Genomic DNA, 15,607 nt, shown 5'->3' on the forward strand with positions numbered 1-15,607 from the left:
GCAACACCAGGGTTCCCTAAATAGGCCTTCTTGTTGTTGTTAGGTGCCATCAAGTTAGTTCTGACTCAGAGTGACCCTGTATAGGGTTTCCAAGGAGAAACTGGTAGGTTTAAACCACCAACCTTGTGGTTAGCAATCTGATGCTTATCCTATTACTGGGCTAAAATAAAGGTGTTGGCAGGCTGCATTCCTTCTGAAAACTCTAGAGAAGCTTTCCTTACCTTTTCAAACTTTCCAGAGGACATCTGTAATCTTTGGATCATAATCCCTTCTGCCATCTTCAAAACTAGAAGCATACTATCTTTAAATCGCTCTCTGGTTCTTACTTTTCTGCCTCCATCTTCTACTTTATAAGGACTCTGTGGTTACATTGGACCCACATAATCTCTCCACCTCAAAGTCAGCTGATTAGTAATTAGGATAAGCACTGGACTGCTAACCAAAAGGTTAGTGCTTCAAACCCACCAACTGCTCCTTAGAAACTTTGCACAGGGTCTCTGTGAGTCAAAAGTGACTCAATGGCACTCAACAACAACAACATATAACCTTAGTTTCCTTTGTCATGTAGCATAGCATATTCACAGCTTCCAGGAATTAGGACGTGAACATCTTTAGGGTTCCATTTTTCTGCCTACTACACTTACACACTTAGCACTCATTCACAGTAAAAAAAAAAGGACAGAGACAATTACAGGGTGACAGGAAGAAAAGCTTTATGGTTAAGAGGTGGTTTTGAAGTCAGATCCACCATCAAATTCCATTCTTTCTCTTATACCTGAATAACCTTGGGCATGTTTCAAAACCTCTTTAAGCCTCAATTTCATCATCTGTAAACAGAAATAATAACACCTGCATTATGGGATTATTATAAAGATTGACTGAGATAAGGCATACAAAGTGACTGGTGGAAGACCTAGCCATCAATCACTATTGCTGTGAAACAAACCACAAAATTCCAGGTCTTTTTCTAAACGTGGTCGTTTCCCCAAGGCTGGACTGTAATGGCCTTATCTTTGGTTGATGAGAAATTATTTCATCTTTCAACTCTGCAAATTCTAGACTCTCTATGTTGTTAAGTGCTGCTGAGTCAGTTCTGACTCATAGCAACCCTATATAGAGTTTCCAAGGAGAAGCTGATGAGTTTGAATGGCTGACCTTACAATTAGCAGTCCAGTTCTTATCCTACAATGCCTACACCAGGACTTTCTTGAAATTCTGCTTGAAAACTGACCATTTCTTTCTTGAGCTCTAGATCTTTCTAATGCAATTAACTGCAGCCAACTCAAAATCTCTTCACCGAGTTTGACAAATTCTTGACATTATTGCAAGTGCTAGTTTTACTAAAAATTTCACCATTGCATAACACAAGTGCTATTTTACTAGTCTCTAATAATATTATTCTAGGAAATTTTGAAATTGTCAAAAATGAAATGCAATACATAAACATGGATATCCTAGGCATCAGTGAGCTGAAATGGGCTTGTATTGGTCATTTTGAATAGGACACTCACATGGCTTACTATTCTGGGTATGACAAATTGAAGAGGAATGGTGTCATGTTCATCATCAAAAAGAACATATCAAGATCTTTCTTGATGTACAGCACTGTCTGTGATAGTGGAATGATAATACCATTCACCTACAAGGAAGATCAGTTAATACCACTATTGTACAAATTTATGCACCAACCACTAAAGCCAGTGATGATGAAATTGAAGAAACCTACCAACTTCTTCAATTCGAAATTAATCAAACATGGAATCAAGATGAATTGTTAATTACTGGCAATTGGATTGCCAAAGTTGGAAAAAATGAGGAAAGATCAGTCTTTGGAAAATATGGCCTGGATGATACAAATGATGCTGGAGACCGCAAGATAGAATTTTGCAAGACCAATGACTTCTTCAACGGAAAAACCTTGTTTAAACAACACAAAAGATGACTATACACGTGGACCTCACCAGATGGAATACACAGAAATCAAATTGAATACATCTGTGGAAAGAGATGGTGGAAAAGCTCCATATCATCAGCCAAAACAAGGCCAGGGGCAGACTGCAGAACAGATCATCAATTGCTCATATGCAAGTTCAGGCTTAAGAAAATTAAAACAAGTCCATTAGAGCCAAAATATGACCAACATATCTACCTGAATTTAGAGATCATCAGAAGAACAGATTTGATGCATTCGACACTAAAAACCGAAGACCAGAAGAGTTGTGGGATGACATAAAGAACGTCATACAGGAAGAAAATAAATGGTCTTTGAGAAGACAAGACAGAAGGAAAAGACCAAAATTGATGTCAGAAGAGACTCTGAAACTTGCTTTCCAGTGTAGAGATACTAAAGCAAATGGAAGAAGTGAAGAGGTAAAAGAGCTGAACAGAAAGTTTCAAAGGTCAGTTCGAGAAGACAAAGTCAAATATTATAATGAAATGTGCAAAGACCTGGAGTTAGAAAACCAAAAGGGAAGAACACACTCAGTATTTCTCAAGTTGTGGGAACTGAAGAAAAAAATTCAAGCCTTGACTTGCAATATTGAAGGATCCTATGGGCAAAATACTGAATGATGTAGGAAATATCAAAAGAAAATGGAATCACCCACTTATCCTGGCTTCAGTGACTGGATGATCAGAGCTCAACCAGAAGTAAAAAGAAGAGGGAAAAAAAAAAGTATTCTCATACAATTTGATGAACTTGACCTACACCTATGGAAGCAGTAGCTCAAAAGAGGGAACAAATCCTTACAGCAAGAATCATTCCCACCCCCTCCACACACCGAGTAGACAGGGATGGGTAACTTGGACATTGGCTACCCAAAATGGGGGGCAGGGGGCTACAAAGGCAAGAAGTGACTGGCTTACAAGCTTTCAAGAGGGAACCTAGATCCAGAGGGCCTGGAGGAAGGTAGAATCTCCAGTGAGTAGTATTCAAACTGTCTAGGCGGGGCTGATGCAATGAAATGCAGACGGGTCTCTTGTGATACAATAGTGAATAATTGTTATCAGGACTGATTGTGAGGGTTGGAAATGTAAAGGTAGACGTTTTATAGCAAGGAGAGGAGTGATTAACTTTTCAGTCTAGGAGCGGAGGTCCCTAGAACCATCAAGGGAGAAGAGCAGAGAGCGGGACCCTACCCAGAGAAGCAGTGATGCCTGAAATGGAGGCAGAGATGATGACATGGAGCGATGGAGCAGCTGGAGACTTTAGATCCAGAGAGGGAGAGTGACTGTGTGCTGAAGACCTGGGGGGGACAGGGGAAGGATTGCATGGAGGGGATTGTAACCATGGCAATATACGATAGAATGAGACAATATACAATAGAATGAATGTAAAACTAATGTAACTAACCATGTAAACTATCACATAATTCAAAATAAAACATTTAAGAAAAATAAATAAATAAAAAGAGCAAAAACGTTGCAATTGATTAAAGAAAATGAAGGAGAAATTCATTTTTTCCCCTCTCCAAATGTCAAAGTAAAAATTTTCAAAAATCTAAAAATTTTTGAAATAAATAAATAAAAAGAGCAAAAACGTTGCAATTGATTAAAGAAAATGAAGGAGAAATTCATTTTTTCCCCTCTCCAAATGTCAAAGTAAAAATTTTCAAAAATCTAAAAAAAAAAGAAAATGGAATGAATACAGTCACTGTATCAAAAGGAAATAGTTGGTGTTCAACCATTTCAGGTGTAGCATATGATCAAGAGCCAACGATCCTGAAGGAAGAAGTCCAAGGTGCATTGAAGCATTAGCAAAGCACAGGCACTGGGAATTGATGGAATACAAATTGAAATCTTAGAGCAAATTGATGTGGCACTGGAGACACTCTCTCATTTATGTCAAGAAATTTTGAAGACAACTACCTGGCCAACTGACTGGAAGAGATCCACATTTGTGCCCATTCCAAAGAGAGGTGACCCAACGGAATATAGAAATCATGGGACAATATCATTAATATCGTATGCAAATAAAATCTTGCTAAAGATAATACATAAACAGCTGCAACTATACATTAGCAGACAACTTCCAGAGGTTCCAGAGATTCCACCCAGTTTCAGAAGAAGGAGTAGAACAAGAGATATCATTGCTAACATCAGATGGATCTTGGCTGAAAGCAGAAAATACCAGAAAGATGTTACCTATGCTTTATCGATTACGTAAAGGCTTTCGATTGTGTGGATCATGACAAGCTATGAACAACATTATGAAGATTAAGTACTCCTGAATACTTAATTGTGTTCATGAGGATCCTGTACATAGACAAAGAGGCAGTTGTTTGACCAGAACAAGGAAACAATGAATGGTTTAAAATTAAGAAAGATGTGTACCAGGGTTTTATTCTTTCACCATACTTATTCAATCTGCATACTGAGCAAAAAATCTAAGCAGCTGGATTATATGAGGACAAATGAAGAATCAGGATTGGAGAAAGATTATTAACAACCGGAAATATGCAGATGATACAACCTTGATCGCTGATAGTGAAGAGGACTTAAAATATTTATGATGAAGGTCAAAGTCCACAGCCTTCAATATGGGTTGCACCTCAATGTAAAGAAAACAAAAATCCTCACTACTGGACCAATAAACAACATCCATATTAATGGAGAAAATATTGAAGTTGTCAAAGACTTCATTCTGCTCAAATCAACCATCAACACTCATGAAAGCAGTAGTCAAGAAATCAAACAATATATTGCATTGGGCAAATCTGCTGCACAAGACCTTTTTAAAGTGTTAGAGAGCAAAGGTGTCAGTTTGAAGACTAAGGTGCATCTGACCCAAGCCATGGTATTTTCAACAATCTCATATGCATGGGAGAGTTTGACAGTAAATAAGGAAGACCTTAGAAGAATTGATTCATTTGAGTTATAGTGTTGGAAGATAATATTAAAAGAACCATGGACTGCCAAAAGAGTGAACCAATCTATGTTGGATGAAGTACAGCTAGAATGCTCTTTGAAGTCAGGATGGCCACACTTCATCTCTCACACTTTGCACATATTATCAGGAGGGACCATGCCTGGAGAATGATATCATGTTTGGTGAAGTAGATAGAGGGTCAGAGAAGGAAAGGAAGATGCCCAACAAGATGGATTGGCACAGTGGTGGCAGCAATGGCTCTGGCTTAGCAACAGTTGTGAAGTTGGTGCCAGACCAAGCTGTATTTCATTGTTGTGCATAGAGTCGCTATGAGTTGAGCACATTATCCATTTGAACTACCCAGGGAGTCCTTAAAAGCAGTAAAATAAAAAAACAAAACCCATTGTCATCTAATCAATTCCAGCTCTGGAGATCCTAGAGGACAGCGTATGGCTGCCCCACAGGCTGCCCCACAGGCTGTCTCTGGTAGTGTAGTGGTTACAAATCGGGCTGCGAACCTTAAGGTCAGCAGTTCAAAACTACCAGTTGTTCTGCGGGAGAAAGATGAGACAACTTGGACATTGGCTACCCAAAATGGGGGGCAGGGGGCTACAAAGGCAAGAAGTGATTGGCTTACAAGCTTTCAAGAAGGAACCTAGATCCAGAAGGCCAGGAGGAAGGAAAGATTTACAGCCTCAGAAACTCTGTACAAGGTCGCTATGAGTCGGAACCGACTCCACGGCACATAACAACAAATCTTTACAGAAGCAGACTGCAACAGCTTTCTCCCAAGGAGCAGAGCAGCTAGTGGATTCAAACCACCAGCCTGTTGATTAGCAGTCAAGCGCTTAACTAGTACACCACCAACACTCCATTTGGTGGTGGTGTTGTTGTTGTGAAGTGCCATCGAGTCGATTACGACCCATAGCGACCCTGTATAAGGGTTTCCGAGGAGCAGCTGGTGAGCTTGAACCATCGACCTTGCAGACCTTGCAGTGCAAATGGCTTTGCAGTCTGGCACATTAACATACATCGCCACACCAGGACAGCCCTAAAGGAGAGGCAACCCTTGGACTGATTTTTCTTTAAAACACTCAGTCTTTGTTCACAAGGCTTTCCTGATCTCTTTCCTTTATAGGTTTGCTATTGTTGTTAAGTGCCGTCGAGTAGTGACCTTGTATAGGAGCTCTGGTAGCGTAGTGGTTACGAATCGGCCTGCGAACCTTAAGGTCAGCGGTTCGAAACTACCAGCCGCTCCACGGGAGAAAGATGAGGCTTTCTACTCCCGTAAGGATTTACACCCTCAGAAACCCTGTACAGGGTCGCTATGGGTCGGAACCTACTCGAAGGCACTTAACAACAACAACAATAGGATTCCAAGGAGTGGATGTGAGCTTGAACCACTGACCTTGTGGTTCAAATTGACATTGCAGTCCAGCACATTAACCCACAGCGGCACACCAGGACTCCCGTTCAAGAATCATCAAATCATCCTATGAAAATAAATCAACCTATGAAAGTATTTACAGAATACAAAGAGTCGGGATAGCACAGTGGATAAAAGCTCAGACTGGAATGGGGTCACCTGGATTTGTATCCTCAATACCATTTACAAGGTCATTATCCATGACCTTGAGCAAGTCAGAAGTTATTTAGCTGTCTGTGTCTAAAAAATGGGAAAGCTAATAATATTAAGTGCCATCAAGTCAGTTCCACTCATAGTGACCCTGTATAGGGTTTCTGGGAGACAGCTGATAGATTTGAACCACTGACCTTGCAGTTAGCAGTCCAGTATTTATCCTACAACGCCACACCAGGACCCCAATGCTAATAATAGCTATCTCAAAATAGTTTTGAAGATTAAATTAATGTGCATTTGTGTATATGTCCAGTTACCTAGTGCTGCTCTAACAAAAATATCACAAATGGGTGGCTTTAAAAACCAGAAATTTCTTTTATCACTGTTCTGGAGGCTAAAAGCCCAAATCAGAGTTTTGCGTGTTATCAGTTCCTTTTGATTCTCGTTCCTAGTCTATGGTGTCTACCAGCACTCCCTGGTGTGTGTGTGAGAGAGAGAGAGAGGGAAAGAGAAAGAGAGAGAGGCAGAGAAAGTGTGTGTGTGTATTCTGGTCTTTTTATCTCAGAAGTAATTAGGTTTAGGATCCAACCTGTACGGCACCTCATTAACATAACAAAAGAGAAGCCTTATTTCCAAATAAGATCTGGTATGGCACTGTGGGTTAATGTGCTGGACTGCAAAGTTATTTGAACTTTGTTCAACTGTCGTTGTTTGAACAACAAGGTGGGCGAGCGATTCAAGCTCGTCAACCAACTTTCAGAAACCCTGTACAGACAGGGTCACTATGGATCGGAGCCGACTTGAGGGCACTTAACAACAACTTATGTACCATCGAGTTGGTTTCAACCCATAGTGACCCTGTATAGAGTTTCCAAGGAGCAGCTGGTGAACTTGAACCGCTGACCTTGCAGTTCAAACGGCTTATGTAGTCTGGTGCATTAACCCACAGCATCACACCAGAACTCCAAACAACTAGATCTAGATCTAGATACAGTCAAGCAACTGCATAATGTCCATTTGGACAACATCCAACTGCATGCATAAAGCCTATGTATTAAAAATTCGAGGTACATGAAATGTTTTGTAATAACAAATGAGCACATTTTGCAACTTGCATCAAAAGGTGATTCTTATTCTTATTCGTGTTAGTGTCGTCGTGTTTGTACCGACTGATAGCAGCTCTGTATAGGGTGTCCGAGGCTATAAGTCTTTGCAGAAGCAGAAAACCTCATCTTTCTCCCACGAACAGCTGGTAGACTCGAAATGCTGACCTTGTGGTTCACAATCCAGTGTTTATCCTACAGAGTCACCGCACTCCCATTATACTGTTGTTATTGACTCGGTTCTGACCCATAGCAATCTTGTATAGGGTTTCCAAGAAGTGACTGGTGAGCTTGAACCGCCGACCTTGGGATTCAAACTGACATTGCAGTCCAGCGCATTAACACACAGCATTAGCTCACAGTAAGTCCATTTTATTATTATTATTACTGTAATACCATGTTAAAGATGATTGACTATAAGTCATTCTTTAATGTTTTTATAGTTCTTTAAGGTTTTCTAGACTCAGAAAGGTACCATATTGTCATGGATTGAATTGTGTCTCCCAAAAACATGTGTCAATTTGGCTGGGCCATGATTGTCAGTGGTTTGACAGATGCATAGTGACAAAATGCTGTTGTTAAGTACCGTCCAGTTGGTTTAGACTCCTAGCTACCCTGTACAAGATTTCCAAGGAGCGGCTGGTGAGTTTGAACCACCGATATTATGGTTCAAACCAACCTTGTGGTCCAGTGCTTTATCCCTCCACACTACACCAGGACTCCCAATGATGTAATGCGGCAGCTATATAATGACTCCCAGATCTGATTTGCTGTGATGAATCACTAAGAGGATTAAAGGTGGGATGCAACACCTCTTCTCTTATAAGAGGTAAAAGGAGAAAGAAGCCAGTACCGATCAGAGGGATCTGCTACCATGAAGAAGAGCTGAGAGTAGAGTTCAACCATTGGATCTGAGATCCCTGCACTGAGAAACCCCTGGAACAAGAGGAAGATTGATTCCAAGGCTCCTGAAGATCTCTAAGGAATGAAGAGCCTATAGCTGCTGAAAGGAGACAATGACCTTCCTTCTAAACTATGAGCCAACAGAGATAGAAAGCCTTCCCTAGACAGACATAAATTTGGACTTCTAGTCTCCTGAACTATGAGAGAATAAATTTGTTCTGACTAACAGATGTTAGATATGAACCATACCTAAAATTTTGACTTACATACAAATTCAACTTAAAGACAGATTTAGGACTGGAATTAGTTCATAATCTAGGGACTGACTGTATATAATAAGGTTTTCACCCAACGTCTAAATCACATAACATGTCATTTCACAGACAGTACCATGGACACTAAGCGGTACATGACTATGTATTGTGTAGAACTGTGTCTGGCACCCAGTAGCACTATGTAAGCATGGCTGTTGTTGTGTTTAGGTGCTGTCAAATCAGTTCCCACTTATACTGACCCCACGTGACAGAGCAGAAGTGTGCCACAGGCTGTGATCTTTATGCAGGCTTATTGCCAGGTCTTTCTTCTGCAGAGCTGATGGGTAGACGGGAGCTGTTTTCCTTTCAGTTAACAGTATTGCACTTACCTGTTGCACTATCAGCGCTCCTTACATGAGGGTAAGAGCCCTGGCATGGCACTGTGGGTTAATGCGCCAGACTGCAAAGTCAGTTTGAACTGCAAGGGTGGCAGTTCAAGCTCACCAGCTGCTCCTTGGAAACCCCACACAGGGTTGCTATAGGTCAGAAACGACTCGATGGCACTTAACAACAAGAACAACAACAACAAATATTGCTATAAAATCACAGAAACCTTTATTAAACAAAAATATCAAAACATGAATGTATTGTTTCCTGTTGCATCTTCCCTCTAGGTCTATATACTTCTGAAGGCTGTATTTCTGTCCCACTAACCCTTCTCCAAGAGGAGCTCTGGTAGCATAGTGGTTATGAGTCGGGCTGCTAACCTCAAACAGTTCAAAACTACCAGCCGTTGTGCAGGAGAAAGATGAGGGTGTCTGCTCCCATAGAGATTTACAGCCTCAGAAACACTATACAAGGTTGCTATGATTCGAAACTGACTCCACAGCACACCACCATCACCAACCCTTCTCCAAAGAATTCTATGCTCTTCTATTTACACTATGTTAAAATGGGAATTTGGGCATTCAAGGGGGCCTCACTGGTTAAAGAAGCTTAAGGCCCCTCAGTCACCTCCAAGACACCAAGATTTCTGATACATCATATGGACAAACGTGGTAAGAAAGACTCAGGATGAAAAGTACTCTGACTATCCAAAGACAAACTTGGAGTCAATTTCCAAGCAGGACCCATAGTTTTTTAGAACCAGATTTTATCTGAAAGGGTGGCATTGTAAGATAAGCACTGGGTTGTTAACCACAAGTTGGCAATTCAAACCCACCAGTCACTCCATGGGAGAAAGATGAAGCTTTTTGCTCCCTTAAAGACTGACAGCCTCAGAAATGCTATGCAGGGTCACATGGGTCGGAATCCCTTCCAAGGCAGTGGGTTTGGTTTTTTTAAATCAGGCAGAAGCTACTGAGTCTAAGGTTTCAAAGGCCCTAGCTGTTGATTTGTGTGACTCATTTACAGCCAAGGTGATAAATGGAGGATAATGGTGGAAGCTGGGGAAAGGCAGCAAATTCTTGCTTCAGGAGGGGAAAGAACAATGTGCCATTGTTTACAATAGCTTACTGGAGGAAATGCTTCCTGCTTGTGAGTCATTTGTAATTAACTCAGCCTGGGATGAAAAATGTTGTGTTTATGAAAATGCTATACTACCCTGGTAATAATAAATCGTTAGCAGATGCTGCCGGGGATGAAGATTGTTATTAATGACTTTGGGGAGAAAATAAGTTTGTGGGAAATGTTTGATTCTGAGGGAGGACACGGTTCTTGCTCAAATGCTGCCTGTTGGACTGGTGCAGCATTGGAGGTTTACATGAAAAGCCGAAAAGCAGAGTGTGCATAAAGATCTGGACAGATGAATCCAAGCTGATGCAAACTCTCCTCCCGCCATGACGGGCTTGAACCCTCACCTCTGGCCTTCCCATATGGGCATTGAGTCTGGATTTCTCCTGCTACATGAGCACTATGTCCTGGGAGGTCTGGGGTTTGTTCCTTCTGTGCACACCTGACGGATGCCTGGGCATAACTACAGGCTAAGCAGAGGAAAAACAATGGAATTCAAAGTGGCTACTCTTTCAGGGCTAAATTTTCAATTCTCACAAGACCTTTCCAAACATTCAACCCTCCGGGGCAACAAACAAGCCTGACCCTTCTTCTCCCCAGCAGTGGTCCAGGTAATTGAGGCTTGCCTGATAGCCCACCCACATCTGAATTTGCACAAGTCAAAAGCTCCCATTCCTCCATGGAATGGATCGTTCAGTGCTAGATAGAGCAGAGCTGTGAGCACTTACTGGAGAGTGCATTGCTGGATAACACAGACGTGTCTGCAACCAAAGTAATCCCAACTGCGATGTCCCCTGTCACACAAAGAAGATAAAATGTCTCTCAAATGGCTATGCTTCACATCCAGCCTTCACTCTACAAGCTCTTCTTCCTCCCTGCCTGATGACAAGTTGAGGACCCTAGTGAAGGTATAAGCACCTCATTCCCTCTGGGACAATGGATCTTTTCCGTGAGAATTTTTGTATTTGTGTGATAGAGCGTCTGTATCTTTGGTGTTTAAAGATCTGAGAAGTCGGACTCAGAGCTGTCATGTGTCCTGCCACATCGAAGGAAGTTGTTTGTCATGGAGACAGCAACTGAAACAAACATGCCCACGAGATAAAGGCAAGGTACAGAGAGAGAGAGATGTACAGAGAGATACAGATAGATGACAGATGAGACGTGACATGACGTTACGTGACGTGATGTGACGTGATATGACGTGGTATACCTGTTGGTATTCAAGTCCCTGGTTCCAATTGTTCTTCTATGCCCTCCCCACAGTTTGACTGTGTTTTCTTAAGATTCTAGAAACCAATAAATTACTTTTATGCTTCCACTTATTTAAAATTGGCTTCTGTAATTTTCAGTTCAAAGAATTCTAAAAACACATACTCGACACCCTAACCTCCTAATAACATCCTTGATGAATTTAGTATACAAGATCTCCTCGAACACCCTAACCTTACAGTTCTCTCATCTCAACTCCAGCGGCATATTCCTCTATTCCACTGCCTCCTGAGCCTGGGACTCTGAACTCCTCTCGGACAGGCTGTGGCATTAGACAGAGTCAGAAGACGAATTCCCATTCAAGTTCTAGTGGGAGAATTTGAGTGTGGGAATCCAACCTACCCATTTCTACAGACCAAAAGCCTGGCTCCTGCTTCATTGATCTCCCTACAAATTCTGATCCCCTGAGGTTACCTTGAGCCCATTCCCTATAGTCTAGTCCTCTCTGGACAAGGACCTTACTCTTTTACCCAGCTTACCTCTCAGCACTTGATGTGGCACTGTAGGATGGATACTAGACTGCTAACAGCAAGGTCGGCAGTTCAAACTCACCAGCCAGTCCTCGGAAACCCTATACAGGGTTGCTATGAGTTGGAACTGACTCAGTAGCACACAACAGCGATGACAGCAACAACCAATCAGACCACTAAGTTTCTTTCAGGAAATTAACTAGGCCTCATATGCCAGCATTTCTCAATAAATCATTACACAACCGCTAATTGAGTATTGATAAGATGGAATGTGCTAGTAGGTCAGAGATGAGTCAAACTCGGTTCCAGCTTTTGTCAAGCTCTAAGTCTAGTGGGGGGAATCCATGCTATAAACAAATAATATCAACACATTAAAATGAAGTCTATATTTAAACCCAGAGTATTGTATTAGCCCAGTGAAGAGGTAGCCACTAGAGAAAGCCCCCTGGTGTTGGTGACACCTGAGTGTAGACTTGAAGAATTATTAGAATTTTACCCATTTGACCTAGCCTCAATGGCTTGAAAATCAGAACTCGCCTAGAGGAAGATAAAAATTTTTTTTATAAACGAACAAGTGTAAAATGTTACCATTTGATGAACTTGACCTACACTTATGGATGTAGTAGCTCAAAATACCAACTGAGCAGGAAAGAGTCTTCACATCAAGTATCAATCCTATCCCCTCTGTATACAGGGTTGATAGGGACAGGCAACTTAGACATTGTCTATGTCAAATGAAGGGACAATAAAAGCATGAAGTGACTGGCTTTCAAGTTTTCAAGAGGGTGTTTAGTTTAAGAGTGTGCGAGGAAAGGAAAAGTCCCAACTGAATAGTTTTTATCTTGTTTAGACGGGTCTGGTGAAAAGAGAAGAGGGTAAGATTCTTATGATTCAATAGTGAGTCATTGTTATCATGACTAATTGTGACTGTAACAACTGTAAAGGTAGAAGTTTTGTAAGAAAAAGAGGGGAGTAGTTAACCTTACAGTCCAGAAACAGAGGCCCTTAGGATCATGAAGGGAGCAGAGCATCAGCAGAATGTGGGACCCCATCCAGAGAAGCAATGACACCAGAAATGGAGGCAGAGATGAGGACATAGAGAGAAGGAGCAGCTGAGGACTCTAGACTCATGGAAAGAGAGGGAATGACTGCTGGCAGCCGGGAGGCAGGCTTACAGACTGTACCCATTGGATGTTTAAATGATTACATATTCCTGAGTGTTTTTGTGTACATTCCCCTCACACACAAAAAAATTAAAAACACAAAGGGAATAGAAGCAAATACTGTAGAATGATGATGCACGGAGGAGATTGTGATCATTGCAATAAACAATGGTATAAAACCAATGTTCTCCCCTGTAAACTATCACTCATTTTACAATAATTTTTTTTTAATTACTATAATTTGGAGGCAAAGGATATTCTAAACAGAAGGCAAATGCAAAAGACACTGAATAGGGGGCGGGTATCTAGGATATACCCTTTGGTTGGTGGATGATGCATGGAGGGGATTGGAACCATGGCAATGAGATGATATACGATGGAATAAATGTAAAACTAAAGTTCTCTTATGTAAACTATCATATAATTCACAATAAAACATTAATTTAAAAAAAAAGGCACTGAGTGTTCATTCAGCATGCAACAAATAGTTATTGAGCACCTACTAAATGGCAGGCATCTTTATAAACAACAAGGGTACAGCAGTGAACAGAACTCTGCCTATCCCTTACCCTGCCCAAATCAGCCCCTAAGCTTCACCTCAACTCAGGGTATGAAAAACCATGGCACATGTAACATACTCTAACACTGTAATCACCTGGGAATCTTCCCTCTCCCTCACCCCAGCTACCAAGAGACATTGATACACAAACTTTTACATTAGAAATGCTTCAAATGTATCCTTATTCAGTGCTATCTTCTTAGCCTCCCTCGGGCAGTTTCTTCGCCCTATCAAGATCTTTTCAAATACTGATTAATCACTGCACATTTTCCTTATCACATCCAGGTTTGCACCACCCGCAAAGTAAGTGAAACATCTGTACCATGCATCTTCATCTGAGTCACTCACAGAAGTGTCAGACACATGGCGCTGTGTTTTATAAGCATCATGTGCCAGACACACTGTGCTAACCAAGTGCATATGGCCTCCCACTGATATAAACTATTCCTTCATTCAACAACCCCAAACTCTTGTTATGTGCTTGGCATTGACCAGTTGCTAGACATGCAGAGGTAACTAGGTCTGCTCTTGACAAGTTCACTATCTAACTACACTTACAAAGGAGGTAGCCACCAACCCTGACAGAGGAGAGTAGAAAATATTTCTGAAAGACGAAGACATCTAGACTGGCTCTTAGCAGACACATAAGAACTTGAAGCATGGAAAAATGAAAAAAACATTCCATCGCCAGGGAGCCATCAAGGCAAGCAATGAAGTCCCTTCAGGGAAAACCCCCCTCTAAGACTGAAACTCAAAGGAAGCACATGAGCAAACATGTAAGCTTGCTGGCTACCACGCTGGTCTACTGGTGAGTGGAAAAGGAGGAAAGGTAGCAATGAAGAAATGGGCTGAGTTCAACCACGTTCCACAGATTCCCATTGACTTGGAGATGAGATAGAGAAAAGGAAGGGCTGGTTAGTCCAAAGTGTGGTAAGACCTCAGGACTCCTGAGCCCATGGACAAGGACCTAGCCACGGAGGGCTAGAGCTGAGAGTGAAGCATTCAGCTGATATGAAGTGAATGAAGATGCACAAGAACACCCAAACTTGCAGATAGTACCCATTCGACCTAGCCTCAGTGGCTTGATAATCAAGGAAAATTAAAAAATAAAGGAAAATTTAAAAAAACAATTTTTGATAAAGGAAACATGTGTAAATTGCTACAATTTTATGAGCTTGACCTATACTTATGAATGCAGTAGCTCAAAATACCAAGAGAGAGGAACGGAGTCTTCACATCAAGTATCTATCCTATACCCTCTGTATACAGGTTTAATAGGGACAGGAAACTTAGATACTGGCTGCCTAAAATGAAGGACTGGCTTACAAGTTTTCAAGAAGGCATTTAGTTTAAGAGTGTGCGGAGAAAGTTAGAGTCCCCACTGAATAGTTTTCATCTTGTTTTGATGGGTCAGGTGAAAAGAGAAGGGAATAAAATTCTTATGATTCAATAGTAATTGTTACCATGACTAATTGCAACTGTCACAACTGTAAAGGTAGAAGTTTTGTAACAAAAAGTGGGGAGTAGTTAATCTTCCAGTCCAGGAAGAGAGGACTCTAGGACCATCAAAAGAAAAGAGCACAAACAGAATGTGGAACCCTATCCAGAGAAGAGTGACACCAGAGACAGGGGAAGAGATGAGGACATGGAGAGAGGGAGCAGCTGAGGACTCATGGAAAGAGAAAGACTGATGGCTGGCGCCCCGGAGGCAAGATGGTGGGTGAAAAGGTTGAGAAGCCCACTACCAAGGAGAAGCCTGAAGTCAAAAAAGCAGATGCCAGTGGCCAAGGTAAGAAAGCTAACCTCAAGGGCAAAAAACCCAAGCAGGAGAAACCCCACTGCAGCCAAAATCCTGTTCTAGTCCAAGGAATTGGTAGGCATTCCTGATCGACCGTGTATTCCAGAAAGGCCATGTACATGAGGAAGTA

The sequence above is a fragment of the Chrysochloris asiatica genome, unplaced genomic scaffold (genome assembly GCF_000296735.1).
Source record: "Chrysochloris asiatica unplaced genomic scaffold, ChrAsi1.0 scaffold00054, whole genome shotgun sequence".
Lineage (NCBI taxonomy): Eukaryota > Metazoa > Chordata > Mammalia > Afrosoricida > Chrysochloridae > Chrysochloris > Chrysochloris asiatica.